Source organism: Thunnus thynnus, chromosome 3 (assembly GCF_963924715.1).
Source record: "Thunnus thynnus chromosome 3, fThuThy2.1, whole genome shotgun sequence".
In the NCBI taxonomy this organism is placed as follows: Eukaryota; Metazoa; Chordata; class Actinopteri; order Scombriformes; family Scombridae; genus Thunnus; species Thunnus thynnus.
Window position 1 is genome coordinate 32,642,899 of NC_089519.1, and position 17,892 is coordinate 32,660,790.

A 17,892-nucleotide genomic window follows, 5' to 3' on the forward strand; every position below is an offset into this window, starting at 1 on the left:
TCGTTGTCCGATGAGCTCTGAGATTGTAAACAGTATCAGTCTTTTATCTCACTATAAATTAAATATCTTTGAGTTTCAGACTGTTGGTTGGACAACACAAGCAGCATGAAGGCATGGCATCACTATGTTTGGACATTCTGAAAGTGATTCATTGAAAAAATATCGGATAATGTGTTTCACTAAGACATTGTAAACGATGAATCTCGTGAGTGCTGATTGACCAAGGCCGCCGCTACTCAGTTGCAAGTTACTTAAGACAAGGTGACATTCTCCTGTCTGATTAGTCCAGAGGGGGTTGGAGGTCTGTCTTTAATCCTCTCTCTCTCTGTCCAGAACTCTCTGCCTCTCTCCGCTCGTCTTCCCCTCACATGATACCAGGCATCGTTGCCAGAACCCAGCCGAGAAGTGTGAAACCCACACAGACAACGAACGCCCAGGACAGATGGTCAGAGAGAGAGAGAGAGGCAAATATATCATCACCTTCTTTGATGCTAGACTGCTTTGACAAAATATACAGACTCTCTTTTCTTGTCATTTCATGTCATGATTTGGAGTAAACTAAGAGTAAAATGAAGAAGAAAAAGAAAAGTGAGAGAAACAGGGCCAGTGGCTACAATACTGTAAGTGTCAAAACATGTTGAAGTGTTGAAAATTGTGTAAATCATATGGTATAGGACTGACACAACGAATTCAAACTAACATGTAACTTGAAAGACTTAACACAAACACGACCCACGTAACTGACATGGTTTCTTAAAATCGTGATGCCTTCACTGTCTTACTTGAGTACAAGCTAACATTACTGTAAGTTAGTTGTATTTTATTTTATTTAGAGTCAGCAAACAGCATCACCTTTATCAGTTTTTCCATCTATGGTGTCAAATCCAAAATTTCTTCCAAACATTATCTGTTTGCTAGTTTTCTCTATTTTGCATTAACGAAGAGAACAATGAAAATCTGCAGGTCAGATATATGATGCACGTTAGGAACACCCTCAGCTGCTGTGCAAAGCTTTGTGCTAATAGATTATGACTTTCAAATCTGAATAAAGTTCTAATTTCAAATAAAAAGTGAGAGCACTATTATGATATTGGCTTTCCAGTCTGTTAGGGGGCAAAATCACCTTCGTTAGCCAAATCAGTAGAACGTTTTGACTCATATTCCAAAATTCAGCGACAAGAAGGATGTAGATATGATCTGGTTTTGAGTGTTTATTAACATCCATATCCATTCAACTATTCAATTTCAATCCACACTGTAAATCCCACTGAGCTTCTCTCAAAAAGGGAACATTTGGAAATATCCAGCCTGTTCTTGTTCTATTTACGATCTGAGTTATGTGTTGTTATTCAGTCACAAACCTTTTTTGTTCCACTTTTGAAGTTTTTAAGTTCACTCTTTCTTCTAACTATCTAGTCACATTTTTCTTCTGCTTGCACAGGTGCAGCAACTAAGTCTCAAAATGAACACATACTGTATTTATATAGAGCAATAACCCACTAACCATACATCAAATTAATTACTGTAACAAAAGACAGAAGCATGACACTAATTAAATTCTCAGCTACATGTAATTAATTTTATTTTTTTGATATTAACTCTGATATTTAGTCAAATTTGGCTCCTACACAGTCACCAGATCTGAACCCAACTCCAGACACTCGGACTACAAAGACTGCGCTGCATTTTTATATAGCGCCTTCATCCAAAGAGCTTTACAGTTTGCCTCTCATTCCACCCACACTCACACTACCGTGCAAGGTGCTGGTCTAACCATCGGGATTCAGCCTCTTGCTTAAGGACACTTCGACATGTGGACAGAAGGATCTGGGGATCGAAACCACTAACTCTGTTTCGAGACTTGTAGAATAAATTCCAGAGAGCATCAAAGCTGTTTTGGAGACTTGTGATAGAACATCTTACCAAGACTCTTTATGTTGTTTTTTTTTTTATTTGTCACCTATCTGTATTTTGGACATTGCATTTTTTTTCACATTTTGCACACTGCTTTATGATAAATAATTCTCCCACCACGGTATCTAAGCTGAATTAAATTAAGAGTGACAGAAGAGTAAAGACAAAATGAGAAAGAAGAGAGAGAATCAGAGGGTAAGAGAGAGAGAGAGAGAGAGAGAGAGAGAGAGAGAGAGAGAGAGAGAGAAGATGGAGGACAGAAGATTTAAAGCAGAGTTGCAGGGGGAGAAGTGCAGTGGAGAAGAGAAGATGAAAGAAGTGTAGAGAGAGAGAGAGAGACAGAGAGAGAGAGAGTGTGTGAGGGAGAGAGGGGATGGAGAAGTGCAGGCGGAGGGAGGGGAGGAGGTATAATGAAGTCCTCTGGGTCTCTAGTGGAAGAAGCCACAGCGCCTGCCAGCCAACACAGCCTGGCTCTGTGCAGATGGTGGCATGCTGGGATATGCTCAGTTCACTTTCAGATCAGGAAGTGGATCTTCTTTAAATTTGAAAATGTGCAATAAGAACGTAAAAGCCGTTCAGATTCAGTTTTATGCTGATGTTTCTGTCTCTGTGTCTGTATACAGAATATCTGAACTACTGTACTCAATCAATTGTTTACTTCTTGTTTTGTTTGACCAGGTGAAATCGATGCCATTTGAACTCAGGGAGCACCGAATAACAGCCTCAAGATTCCTAAAAAAGTCTTTGTGCATTACAAGTGATCTGTAATGTAGTTCAAGCAATAATCAATCATTGACCAATAATCTAAGTGTGCAAAAAACTCCAAAATGCAAGGATTTACTGGTGCAAGCAAATGGATATTGACGTCTTATATAGCAAGCACAAAAAATATGTTCATTTATAATTTACATAAACCAATATGTTTTGTAAAATCTGTAATGCTGCTGCTTGTGTGTTTTTTATCAACATAATGAGAAATGATTTAAATTGAACATATTTGTGAATTATTAATTCTATCTGCAAACATTCACTGTCAACATATTGTATGTTCCGCACAAGGTTTGGGAAAAAATTGCAATTTTTTACATATTGAAAAAAAAAAAGGCAATAGTAGCCTAAACCTGAACACATGTAGGATGCAGGATTCAAATATTGGTTTCTGGTGTCAAAGTTGTGGGATTTTAACAAGCAAATATCCACCAAACCTCGTCTATAATTATGTATAACAATATAACACTTCATCGATTGGATAAAAAATAAAAACTCTTACATAAATCAGGAAGGAATTATGTTTTTAATATGTATCTAGCAAAGCAGGTAGAGAAGACCAAGATCAAAGAAGAATAAACATACATCCATGCTGGAAGTTACCACCTACTACTAAAAGCTACACAATTTTTACTTTACAATTTTTAATAAAATGAAGTGATGTTGAAGCCAAAAACAAAATAATTTTCACCTTGTAACCAACCTGCACGAACTGAAACTTTTTGTTTTTTTAAAGAAAGCTCTGGTCTTTAAGAGTGTTACGATTGGTGAACAGATATCAGATGACATCTGGATATCTTTTATAATTTTTTAGAATAAAATAAATTCTTAAATTCTCTGTCTTTGTTGACTTAACTGTACTTATCTTACTTATATTCCTAACTCAAGTAAATGTGTAAATTTTACCCTCCACTGTCCTGTATAAGCATCACACTGTATGATATCAAACTGTATATATTAAAAGAAAGGAAAGACAGCGAGAGGAAGACAACAAAATGAAGACAATTAATAAAGGAAAGAAGAAGAATCTCTGTTATGCAGTGATCGATATGATCTTGTGGTCAGTTGTATTAATTCCAGATTCAAATAAATTGATTTAAATCTAATGTAGATAATACATCTTTACAGCATGAAAAGCAGCAGTCAAACACACAACACAGCACAGCACTATCTCACACAAACACACAGGCAACTATCATGTGACCAGCCTGGCTCTCACACCGTTTAAGGCGTTACATGGCTTAACGTCGACTCACGTACAATGTCAGACTACCTCTGGGAAGCGGAGTCCAGGTGTGTGTTTCAATCAGCTGATGATGGATGCCTTCACTGACTCTCAGTAAATATGAAAAATGACGCTCTCTCCCCTCAAATTCAACTCATGCGATCAATTAAATTATAGCTATAAATAAAACACCTTATTTTTGTAAAATAGCGCGTGACTAATCTTTTCCTTCTTTTAACTTTTAAGTGCTTTTCTGTTTTGTCTACATTTTATCTGTTTTTTATTCTTGTAATTGTGGTGGAGTTACAATTTGAAATATACTGTATTTATAAAAGATAATTTACAATTAAAGTGACTTCCTGATTAACCGGTGTTGACCTGGGAATTCTCATGAGCAGAATCATACTTTAAGATTACCTTAAAAGACCCACAGGGAGGCAACTCAACCTCTCTCACTATCCTATCCTCCTACGCGCACAAACCAGCCGCCATCACTGAATGTGTCACTGAGTTGTGTGATGTGTGTGTGAAGTGCAACACATTACTTTTTTTTAAAATAAATTGCAACATTCCCTTATCTAACAATTTGGGGTTGTGATTTCCTACATTTCCCACAATACCTTGCAAAGGCTTGTAGTTTTTGCATTTACTTAATTGTCATGTAGGCAAAGAGAATGATAATGAAATCAGTAGTGACTGTGAAAGCCAGAGATGTTTTTAAATTAAGAAAAAATCAAGTGTTACTCTTGCTGATCTTTTCTTTTATCAACAACGTGAGAAACCATCCTATGACCTCTGACCTCTGTGTGCGTCAGCTTGTTTTGGTAATTTGATTAATTGCATAAGTGTTTGGGAATATGCAGCACTGAAGCACAAAAACCATAAGCACTTAAAGGCAGTTCCTACATTATTATCTGATTTTCAAATGCCATATTGTAGAAGGACTCTATGTTACAATGTTGTTTTAAGACCTTTATAGTATACCTCACATCATGTATGTTACCATAAGTGTTTATTCAAATTACAACAAAATAACTGACACACAGGAACTTACTGGATGGGTTCTGGGCAAAATCTCAACAAGCAGGAGCATCCTTGTGGACTGGTGGTCATCACATAAAAACAACATCCCTGGTTCGAATGCAACTGTGGATCTTTGTTGCATGTCTAAACTGATTATAAGCATCTGCCATATGTACTACGCTATACTTGAACGTGAACAGAAACTAGAAGGAAAAGTCAGGTGGGGGCACAGCTCATGTTTGCCCTGGGGCCTACTAGCGGGTTCATCGGGCCATGCTTTTAAAATTTCTGCTATCAAACTCTATTACAGCTGCTGAAAATGCCTTATTGTGGTGTCACATAGTGTACAATTGGCCGGTTATCTACTTTTAAAACCACATTTAAAAAATGAAACAATATGGAGTGCCCTGGTGGCCTGAGGGTCTAAAACAACAACCTTGACATCTTGCCTGTCCTTCTGTCAAATCTTTTAAGTTCTTTAATGTCTACCTGAGGCAAAATTGCCAAAAATATACATTATAAAACTAGAAACCACGGTACACTGGATTTAGCATTCTTTTTTCTTTAAACCAAGACTTGATGCGAGGCCAGAGAGTGCTCCAGGTTCCAACGGCAGTGGACTGACACGTCCTGACAATTACAGCCTTTTCCGCTGCTGTCCTGTAGGATGAGCCACAGGCCGTCCATATATGGTCAGTAGTAATTAGAGAGAGAAAGCGGGAGAGAGTCATTTCCTCTCCCTCTGGTTGCATGGTGCTTAAGCCTTCATAATGCTGACATCAGCGCTCTGAGTACAACTAGCCCCAGCATAAACACACACACACACACACACACACACACACACACACACACACACACACACACACACACACACACACACACACACACACACACACACACACACACACACACACTCAGGTCACTAACAGGTTCAAGCTAAATGCTGCATTCAAGATGCATCTTAATCACCACCAGCATCATCATGATTGTGATTGCTGGTGTCATGACAGCCGACATCATCATCTACATCATCTTTCATTCCATCAATGGGAGCCTTATCAGATGACCTCGGGGCCAACGGGGGATGGACACGGCAGTGAGAGTGCAGTGAAATCATCTATTCTGTCATGTACCCATCAACACCACACTGCAAAAAGCCATAAAACATGTCAAACACACACACACACACACACACACACACACACACACACACACATATATATACACACACACACCCCTTGAAAAAAACACATCATGTAATATATCAAAAACACAACAATGCAAAAAGCCATAAAACATGTTACACACACACACACCCTGAAAAAACACATCATGCAACACCTCAGGTGTTGGCTAATTCAACATCCAACCACTCCACTCCACACTAGGCCACACCTCGCACACAACACCAGCAAACACACCACACCACAACCCCAGTACCTTGGCTGGCTGGTCGGCATTGCTTATGAAAGGATATGGCCATTCGGTGATCTTTTTGGCGTACTTCCTCACCACGTTGTCTTCGCTGAAGAGGAAGAGGGAGCGGTTGACCGTTAGGCAGCTCTGCCGGACGGGTATGGGGTTGTACAGGGCCATGGTCCGGGCTCTCTGGGCCATCGACTGCTTGTACATCCGCTGCGCTCCGGGGGGCCCCCCTTGCCTGCTGCCGCCGCGACCGGGCCCCCCTTGTCCGCCGGCACCCCCGCCACCACCGCCACCACCACCTCCTCCTCCTCCATACCTGTTGGGTAGCTCGTCTCCAAAACGCGCCATTCTGCAGACACCAAACGCCAGAGGTTAGGAAGGAGCCGGGGGGGAACCTCAGAGTGACACCTCCACATGCCACCACCCCATCAGCCTCGGCTCCAAACACACATGCAGAATAGAGTTGGGTTTGGCTCTTTCTCTGGCTTATCTCTCTTGTCTCTTTCTCCTCCTATCTATCTGTGTCTCCTTCCCAGATCTTCAGCGCCGAGAAGATACCTCCATTTGTGTGTGGAGAGGGAGGAGGAGGGAGAGCAGGAGGAGGAGAGGAGGGAGGAGGGAGAGCAGAGGAGAGGGAAAGCGCACGGTGTCTCTGATCGTGTGTTTGGAATATGAATGGGAAATAGAGCGTTGTGTTTATGTAATTTCTGGCAAATCAGTTCTCTGACAGAAAGAAAAACACGACTGGTTTTATTGGCGAGTGAAGAAACTGTCAAAAAAATGTTCTATCTATCAGAGCATCAGCGTTTTTCTCTCCGTCGAAAAGCAAGGCATCCTGTTTTTATTTTTTTTTGGTTGGGAAAAACCTCTCCAAGAGTGATCCGGTTCTTGCATCTCAATAGGCAAACAGATCGATCACCCTAAATACATGCGATAAGGATGCATAGCTGTGCGTTTAAATAAATATTGCAATCACCTCCACTAAGTAGGCTACCCTAGCATGGAGACTGCGTCTTTTCCCCCCCTCTCAACAGCCTAGTGCATCTTGACAGGATCTGCAGTTGTCTTTTTTCTCCTCCCCCAGGTCCCCTTTTTTCTGCGAGATAAAAATAGAAATAGATAAGAGTGAAATCTTTAATAATTCATTTATTCTTGTGCCATATATCCGCAATGTTTGATGTGGCACGGCAGATATCCCTGCTGCCACCTCTCACTGCCACCACGCCACTCGGGTTACACGCAAACGCCAACCGAGGGGGGCTTCCCCAAAATCCGAGCCTGGTGACATTTGTTGATATTTGGTGATGGACGGTGCGGCATCCCCCCTCCTCCTCCTCCTCCTCCTCCCCCTCCTCCTCACCAAGGCGTCGGTCACTGATTTTGGGCGTGATTGCGCGCACTTGGAGACGAAAATACACCGGTCCTCAATCTATCAATTTATATCTTCCCACACTTCCCCCCGAATAAAAATGAGTTGATGAAATGAAAAGAAAAATAATGTCCACAGCAATCATCTATAATCCAAGCTTGGGAAAACAAGAATCCCGGACGAGTAGGATCCGGAGGAGCAGAAAAAGACCACTGGGGGAGGCAGCATCATCACCATCATCAATTCTTGGTCGGAAAATACGACGGCGGCGGTGCGGGTGTGTTGAAGCAGCGGCTCGCATCTTCTCCGCCACCGGGCAGAAACCGTGCACAATCCCCGCCCAGCAGCATCGCCCCGAGGCTCCCCGAACCAGAGAGAGGCGGCCAACCCCGCAGAACCACAGAAAGTCCAGCGTCTCTTCTCTTTCTCTATTGCTCTCTCTCCCTATCCCTCCCTCTCTGTTTTTTTTTCTTTCCTCCCTCGACCCCCCAGGGGGACGTGAACCAACGCGAAGTCGGTCTGGAGGCTGTATTCCCGTGGAGATCAGCCTTGGAAACGAAGAAACCCGACGAGCGGAGCGCTTCTCCGGCTCTCTTGCGTTCAGTCAGCCGTCGGGGTTGAGCCGCGCACTGAGCATCTGATCAGTCTGACGGGAACCGAGCGCCGCGCGCAGATCCGTGGCCAAGCCTTGCAGCGCACGACGCACGGCGCCTCCCCGGAGCCTCCCCCACTCCAACCCACTCCCCATAGCGCAGGACGGAGATGTATGGGCGTCAGTTGGGTATGGCAAGGTACGGCAACGCGCCTTGCCTATAGCCCAAGTGACTCTAAATCTAATTTTACAATTGTAATAAAGAATAAACACCAAGCAAAAATGGACCAAATTTGGTTGGAGGGCTAAAAGACATCAGATTTCTTGACTAGTGTTACCTGTGAGCCGATGTTTAGGACTGTTCATTTATGCTTCACTTGTTAGTCTTGGAAATACTGGCAACTACCAACGATATTAGTTGACGGGTTTTGTGAATTGAGGCCCCTTGGGGAGATGCTGCTCACGGCTTCCTCTCATGGTCGCCAAGTGTCAAAAGCACCAACAGCACAGTCCAATTCGCCCCGTTCACTGTTTACTCAAACCCACCCGGCCGAGCAGAAGGCTTTGCCATGAGCAGAGGGGGTGGAGGGAGGGGGTGGTGGTAGTGGCGTGGAGGGTATTTACAAGAAATGGTAAATGACTGTGGATGTATGGTGAATAGGTGAAAAAACTGATTCCAAAAATTTGATTTAGGGGCCACTTTTGGTCTCCAGAGTACTTCCGGGGATTCTCTCAGCAAAATGAGGGGAGGGTTATTTCAGTATGTTTTGGGTAGTGCACAAGGATGATTATTGTTAATTAAATATGTCCCAACTTTTATCCCCCATCTGACAGTATAGACTGTTATGTAATTCTGTACCAAGCCAAATCTAACAATAAAAATGCTCAAATGGGATTCCTTGGGACAACATAAGAAAATCTGCAATGTTTAGCTCGACTGCCACATGATTTTGAGCTTATACTGTGCACTTTTAAAAAGGGTTTAATGAGCCAAGGTTTTTCTCAACCCATAAACGTATGAAAACGAGATGCCAATAAACTAAGTTGGACCAACATTTCATCTGCACGGCCAGGAGGAGAGTTGTGAGAGTTTGCTTTTTAGAGGACGCACTGTTATTTTGAGGACATTTTGAAAGAGGTTTTATCTCCCTTCATTCCTCCCTTCTCCTCCAAGCCGTCTGTCAGTCTGGCTCTGGCATCTGAGTCGTCTTTGATGCAGTTCAGCAAGCTGTTTGCTTGGGCTAAACCGACCAAGCTGTCACCTCTCCAGAACAGGAAAATGAAGGTGGTGGCGGTGGAGATGGGAAGGCAGGGTGGTGTGTGGGGGAAGTGAAACCCAAAAAAAACAACACTGGCCAGAGAATCCCTTTCAAACTGAGTCTTTGAGATATTTTTATTTAAGGAAACCAAGAACAACAATTGAGTTAAAGAATGTCAAAAAGACCAACTTTGGTAACTTAAGCACTTTGACGCTGTCCTTGGTCCTGAAACAGTAACTGAAAGCTTTCCAAGGCCTTTTGGCGCTGTCCAAAGTGCTGAAACAAGAAAATAAAGCTCTGAGCACCACCTGCATGGCTTTGGAAGAGATTACCTTCGTTGTGCATCAGGGTGGGTTAGTTACCTCCGGCCATCTGTTAAATGCTGAGAGGTATCTGCAATTTCTGGTCACCATTTGTCTCTTCTACACCAGCTACTTTGGCGGGTAACCACCCATCATTTGGAGGTCTGATTCTGTTCTAAAAGTCAGTTGGTGGAGTATTCAAAGTGGTCCATACTGTGGATTTTGGGATGGATCTGAAGGCAAACTGAGCAAGACTATGTAGAGTCAACAAAAACTTAATGAAAGGGGATATCTTAGTGGTGTACAGTGTTCAGTATAACTGCAATATCATCGGTTCTCTGCCAGTGTTTCCTTCTCATCAATATGAAGCACAAATGTATGTTAGGTTTTTCAGTATACAACACAGATACTGTGGGGCGTACTTTTCATCACGCAGAAAGGACTGTATGACAGTAGCATGAATTGAACAAAAAATTTTCATACATTTGTCATAAAGGTTTGAGTAAGTAATACCCACTTGGTCAAGAAAAGTAGGGGCCTTCCACGCAACAGTATGATTCACTCAGGTGCTTGTCAATGACAAGCACATCAAAACTCAGTTCAACTTAATTCTTTTTTTTTTTTTTTTTTTTTTTTTACATCTATTTCAGTTTTTTTTTAATGTACTGGAGGAACAATGTACCTTGCTTCTGCAGTACCTGTTTCTCTTCATCTGCCATCCAAATGAAGCACACATACAATAATTAATTTGGTTGTTTAGTTGTTCACAAGAAATATGCTGTGGACACTGGAAAAACACTGATGAAGTTAATCTCGGCCATAAATTAAACAGTTCAAATCATCTACACTGAAAAATCCTATTTGTGTTGGTCTTATATGTATCTTCATATATTTTATGAGGATGGGAAGTTGAGTTGTTTTGCATTATGAGTAATTTATCTCTTATAAAACTCTTCCTGGGCTCTACTGTTACTCTGACACCATACGGTGTACATAACTGACTTGCTGTAGTGGTTTCAGAGCTATGCTATTATTTACAAGATGCCTTTTCAACGTCATAACGTGTGTGCATCACTAGATTTCCTTGTCATCTGATTCCCGTAGACTAGTGGCTGCTAACAAGCATGATAAAAGCCCGTTCCCGCTGACAGCATGGGAGAGAGAGTGAAAGTGAGTGTCGGGAAGAGGTGGGTGGTGGTGGCGAGATGGTGGGAAGGGGGTGGTGGTGGACAAGCCTGCCTGTGATTTGCGCAATCACAGCAAACCACGCGGTGGTCGGATGCCAGAGATGACAAGCTGCCCCCATCACTTATTGATAATGAGGACAGACTGAGAGGAAGGTGATGGCTGGAGACATTTCGCTCTCTTCTTCCTTTTCCTTTTTGTTTTTTGCACACTGGCATGCCTCAGTTATCACTGCTGCTGCATGCCCATGCAGCTTTCCCAGGCTCTCTCCCTGTGAGTGTGTGTGGGTGGGTGTGTGTGTGTGCTGCTGAGGGAGTCGTGCTGAGGCCCTGATGCGCAGCATTGTCATTCAGGGAGCGTTCACACAGGCAACCCCCGCAGGAAGCCCTGGCACCTCCCCCTTGAAATGACGACCCCCCCCATACCCCTTCCTCTCCTCCCTGCTCCCCCCTCCCTTTCTGCTCTCTGATCTCACTCAGCAGGCCAAAGCTACAGAGCTGTCTGAGAGGTAGAGAATGAGAGAAGAAAGAGAGACAACACAGCAGGATTAGGGCCAATTCACATTCAACTTTAAAAAATGAAAATAGGCATTATGATTCACTTCGGGCTCACAATGTCAATTCTAAGACTTTCATTCCAAAATAAGATTTATTTTTGAGTGAAAAATGGTGCCAACTTCTCCATGCGAAGTACTTAAAAACATAATTGTGCTTTATAAAGGATAAGAAAAAACTTAAAGTGGCAATAAACGTGATTTTCATCTTATTGAATTAAACTTGAAGCTGAAGTGGTCCCTTAAATGCAGCACGGGATTTTCTTCTAACCAATGAGGAATCAGGTAGTTTTAGATCCACAGAACGATCCTCCATCGTTTTCTGAAGTGAATCTGATTGCGAGGCTGCCATGCAGTGCCAACAGCTTGTTCTCTTCACTGACTGTAGCAGCTGCAGTTTGTTATATTACTTTTCTTTTACTCTAATGGCTGTGACTTACAGTAAAATAGCTAAAATTTAAAACTCTTAACAAAACATAAAATTAGCGATCTAAAAAAATACACCCCAAAAATGTAAGATTGATGAACCAAAACACTAATCGGAAAGCTGCATTGAGTTGCAGACTGTTGATTCTCAGTGTAATCAGCAGTACTAACAACAGTGTCATGTTAAAATGAGTCATTTGTTTCAGTTTTCATGTAAAAATATTGCTTATGGAGCTGATAGTGGGTATAAAGAGTGCAGATAAAGTCCATCATAGGGAACTCTGATCTTACACAGCAAGTAGTTTATTCAGCCTGTGAAAACGATTGTCTTTTGTTGCTCTGAGAATAACTCTGATAATGTCATGAGGGTTATCTCAGCTTAAAAAAAGCCTGTTGTACAAACTTGACATTGAGTGGAATAATGGAATGTATGGGATCCTGTGTTTTTGGAGCTTGACACATACTAGTGACTAAACGTTGGGACATCAGGGCTATCAGGAATATCATTTAAATCTGTCTTGCAAGTCCCCTCATTCAATGGAAGTGTGAAATTGCTTGAACAGTATCCTGTTCCCACTGAGCCGTGTCATGATGCCAGCAGACTCAAATCTTGATCTGCTTTATTTCCCTAGAATAATCCAACCCAGTCTCACATCAAAATGTGTAATGGCTACGTTGGTCCACAGTGCAATAGCGTCTCTAAAATTGTGAGATGCTTGGGGGTTTTTTGTTTGTTTGTTTTTTTAGGCCTATCCTTTTGTATTGGCCTGCATCTATGTCATGTGACTGTCAAGTTTCTTTCTGCGAAAAAAAAGGCTGAGATTCCTTTTATTCTCAATGAAAAATGCAATATTTTAAGATAGTTTTCGGCATTAAAATGGACTGAAGCCTACCCATGGCAGACAACCCAAAACAGGAGTCGAACGTGCCAAGTCCACTCAAAACACAATGCTCTTCCCTGACCCTAACCTGCCTTAGCACTAAATTGCATCAAATCTTGTACCGTGGCCATATAAACAGGATAAAAACGGGGTTTTCAAACTGGACTTTACATTTCACATCCCTCATTTAATCCCTGCATTTGTCACTTTCATATATTTTATCACACACTGTAAACATGATTTGTTAGAATCAAACTTTTATAGAAAGCATAGTTAGAAATGAAAGCGTTTATTTTTCATATTTCAGCTAAGGTATGTTTATACTAAGCTTGACATTATTTTAAGTTACCCACAGCACCATCTGGTGGTGAAAGCATCAGCTTCCACAGGGACTCTCTCATTAGGGCTGAAAACAGATCTTGCATTTCATCATGAAAATAAGGTTACGTAAAAGTAGGCCAAGTCAAACAATATGACCTGAAAGGATTTTTGTCACTATTTCCACAAAAACAAAAAAGTAATTGAATAAATAATAAAATAAAATAAAATAAAATATGTAGCCTATTGAACTTTCTACGTGTTCTATGGAGCTTTGCCTGGGCAATCATGTCCATGAAATGTGAAATTTAAAACTTTGTCATAGGACTAAACCAAATACATCATTGGAAAGGTCTCAACATGGAGAGTAACATACTGTCAGTCTGAAGATGACACATGGCTCCTATTGACCTCTGAACCTTGAACCTGGTACATGTTTGAAAGCTTATCATTCAGCAACAGGAGGGGCTACAGACATAGGACCAGGTGTTATAGATAGCTTTTGACCTCAGCTGTCATGTGGGTATGGTCACTGTTGATCACCAACTGGGCGAGCTGTCAACTATGGAAAAAAGTAATTTTCACCCATTTAACGATTAGAATCTGATAAAACCAATGTGTTTCCCGCTCTCTAAACCGCCCTGAGCTACCTGCAGTTTGACACGGCCAACTTCTAATTATTGAGAATATATCAATGTATTTAAAAACTAAAATTCCCATTAGAGACACGCCATAGAAGTTGTTATGAAGTGTACAAATCAGCCGGCGCACTTGTAGTTCTTCCGGTTTCCAGAGTTGGGCTGTAATTATGGTTATAAAAATTGTATCTTTATCAAATATATCTACTGCAGCCAAAACGTACATTATACTGCATCTAGATGATCAGGGTGAAAAAAATCAAGAGGATGTCAGTTCATCTGGGATAGTTTAGCTGGTATTGTAGAAATGAGTTTTCGAGTTGTGTTCACTGTCGGCAGGAGTTATGCAAACCTTCAAAGGATCTTTTTTTTTTGATTATGGCCTGCGCATGCTGTTTAGCCCCAACTGCATTAAAATAATTTAGTTTTGTTGAAAAAGTCTAGGGGGACTGTGTACATAAAAGCGCTTGGAGATAGCCTAAGTCAGCTACAAGTCCCAAACTGCATTGCCTCAAGAAATCAGCCAATCACAAAGCTTCAAATTGTTGTACTGTATAATCAAATCCCCTATCCCCTAGCTTCAAAGATCTCCCATTCCTTAACATCAACAGCGCAGAGGTTCCTGAGCAAAGCACCTAGCCCCTACTGCCACGAATACAGTCTTTCAGATCTCGGTAGAATATTGTGGTTTTGCCTGAAAGGTTCCAGGTATGAATGTATACCTGTGGGAACATAAGGCAGGCTGGTGATAAAAAAGCGTCAGCAAAACCCTGCCCTGGATACAGAATGGTTTGAAAAATGAAGAAGCATTTCTGAAAAAAAAGGAAATCAAAAAGTGGCACTACTAAACCCAACCGGGGTCACTGACACTACATCAGCATGAAGAGGCGCATCCAAAGGCAAAATACAACTTTTTGTACAATTATGACAAGTGGGACCTAAAGGGCTAAAAACATTTTGATTCGCTACAACACCACCAACTATTGCTGTTATTGCTACTGTTACTTGTTCTCTTCTTGTTCTCGTCACTGCACATCTGCTGTACGTGACTGAACATGTGCCACATCTGCCATGTCAGATCGCTGGTTCTTTGTCTCCCAATGAGAAAATGTTTAACAAAGTTTCATGTGAACTAAGATTAATTAGAAATAAATAGAGATAGACATTTTGTCTATGAGAACACACAATAAATAAGATTTTGTTTAAAGTTGACTGCCAGCCGAACACACACACACACACACACACACACACACACACACACACAAAATGATCGCAAGGCTTCATTGATACCCCCTTTCCACCAACATGAACCTAGTTCTGGGCTGGTGCTGGTTCACAGTTGGTTCAACTTGTGAACCTTCTAAGTACTGGTTGGCTTTTCCACGGGCTGGAACTGGCTAGAGATCCACGTCATTACGTCACTGTATACATCTGTATGCGTCTGTGCTTTACCAGCAATGCTAGCGCCAACTTCAAGCACAACAATCAAAATGGTGGACTACGTTGTATGCAAGTGTTGCTGCTGGCTTTGTGAGCCTACATGGGCATCCACGACTGGTCCAACGCATTTGAAGAAAAGTAATTACCAAAGACGTTGTGATTCTTATTAAAACTGAACGTAAAATCTTAATGTTAGCCTTTGTTGTAAGCTAGCTCGCTAGGTCAATATAGCTAGCTACCTAGCATCGACTATACTGGTATCATTCACATTGCAGTTGAACAAAGCTAATAAATGAATGATACACCAATTTCTATCTTTACAGGTAGTCTTGCAGCTGATGGCAAGGTGGAAGTCACCTGTTGTCTGGGCCCACCCACGATCTCACCACTGGTGGGACACAATTGTTCCAGATTTCAGCTCTCTAAAATTTGTGCAGAATTTCTGTGTGTCCCAGGAGTCATTCAAGTACATCTGTGGTTGGGTCGGGCATGGAGAGAAAGAACACCAATTACCGTTTGCGTGTCCCAATCTGAAAGTGGGTGGCAATTGCCATCTAGAGGTGGCCACTGGCAGTGAATACAGGACCACTAGCCATCTTTTTGGGGTAGGTCTCAGCACTGTTCAGGATTTCTGCAATACAGTCATCATGGTGCTGCTTCCTGCCCACATTACGTGTCCTGATGCTGACAAGTTGGTAGAACTGGCCAATTTCTTCCATAATTGTTGGAGAGTACCACAGTGTGTTGGTGCAATAGATGGAAGCCACATTCCAATAATAGCACCAGAGGAGTATCTTCGAGACAATTACTGTACAACTGGCATTGTTGGATGGCATTCAATTGTTCTGCAGAAAAGACTTTTGTGGATGGCAAAGGTCTTTTCTGGGATGTGTGTGTTGGCTGTCCAGGGAGCGTACACAACACAAGAGTACTATGACAGCCACATTTGTGGCAAATCCTAAGTGACCAGGAATTACTAAGCCAAAACAAAGTGACCATCTCTGGCTGTGATGTTGGACATTACCTGATCAGTGACCTGGCCTACCCCATGCAGACTTTGCTCATATAGCCCTTTTCGGACACTGGCAGATTGACCCCTGAACAACACACCTACAATTACAAGCTGAGCAGTGTATGATCGGTTGTGGAGATGTCTTTTGGGAGATTAAAAGGAAGATGGAGGTGTCTCCTAAAAAGCGACACCTGCAAGCTGGAGCTGAGCAAGAAAATGGCACTGACCTGCTGTGTGCTTCATAACATTTATGAGGAACATGGCGACAATTTCACTGATGAGCACCCAGCCTCAGCCTCCTGTTCAGGCATTACCCGAGCATAGTAATCCAGAAGGGGCTGACATTAGAGCTGCATTAATGGAGTACTTTAAGAGAGGGGATGCGATTTTTTTTTTCTTACAGAACCACTACCACAGTTTTGTAACCCTACCTGTTCTGTTTTCTTATATGCGTCGGGGCATTTATTCGTGGCCCTGGTACTCTGACTGTTTTTCCTTTCATGTCCTTGGTACTCTGGCCGATTTTTCCAGTGCCCCTGGTACTCCCTCAGTTTTTCTCAAGCCCCTGGTACTGTATAAAATGCTCAATATGATTGTATATATTCAGTATACTATCAGAAATATTTTTTTATGCTTAGCTGCTTCCAAAGACACTCTCTTATTCAAACTCATTTGTGTGGTATAATGAGCAATAATAAAATCTATTGAGTGATAGGAAGGTTTTAAATGAACTATTTTACATTATTTTATTTCAACTTTGCGACATTTAGAATATAATTTTGAGGATTAGCATGTTTTAAGATGTGAGATATTGGTAATATGCAGCATTAACAACCTTAGTATTAACGTTACAATTAAATCACTACCTGTACATTGTATTTTTATTCAGATGCCCCATTTTTTTCTCCCAACCTCTATCTTGTGTGTGATTACGAGAGTGCTAGAACTTAAAAGCATGGGTCAAGAGTTAATTTGTAAGGCAGTTCAGACATACCAGCTACCTCAAAGACCTTTGTAAAATAGGTTTTATTATCTTTTTCTTTGTGCACATATTCTCTTTGAATACAGACTCTCAGGTACATGGTTCAAGTTTCAAGTAAATCGGCTGAGTCAAAAACATCATTTTAAATGTAGAAAATGACTGAACATCCTCATTATCGATTTCTGCCTTTAGCAACCTCTGTGGAAGGTTCGGCTTCCATCAGTATAGAATTACTTTTGCTATCAAGTACAATGAGGCATTATTAGACACAGCTCCCTCCATGTCTTCCATTTCTTCAAGTTATTCAACCGTTGTTTACAAATGTTGCTTACTTGCAACATATCATAATATATGTATTGTTTCTGTTGATGAAGCATACTGAAGCAGGCATGTCTGTTTAAGAAACTGGTTTATTTTGAAAAGAAAATAACAAAAAAATGTAAAAGTGTTGAGTCCAGATCACTAAACATGTGCAATCTCAAAAAACTTTTCAATAAACTTTAAACATTTTAGTGTTGTTGATGTGCAGTCACTTGTGGGATTGAGCCTCCTTCATCGTCACCATGCATCCCATGAGCCC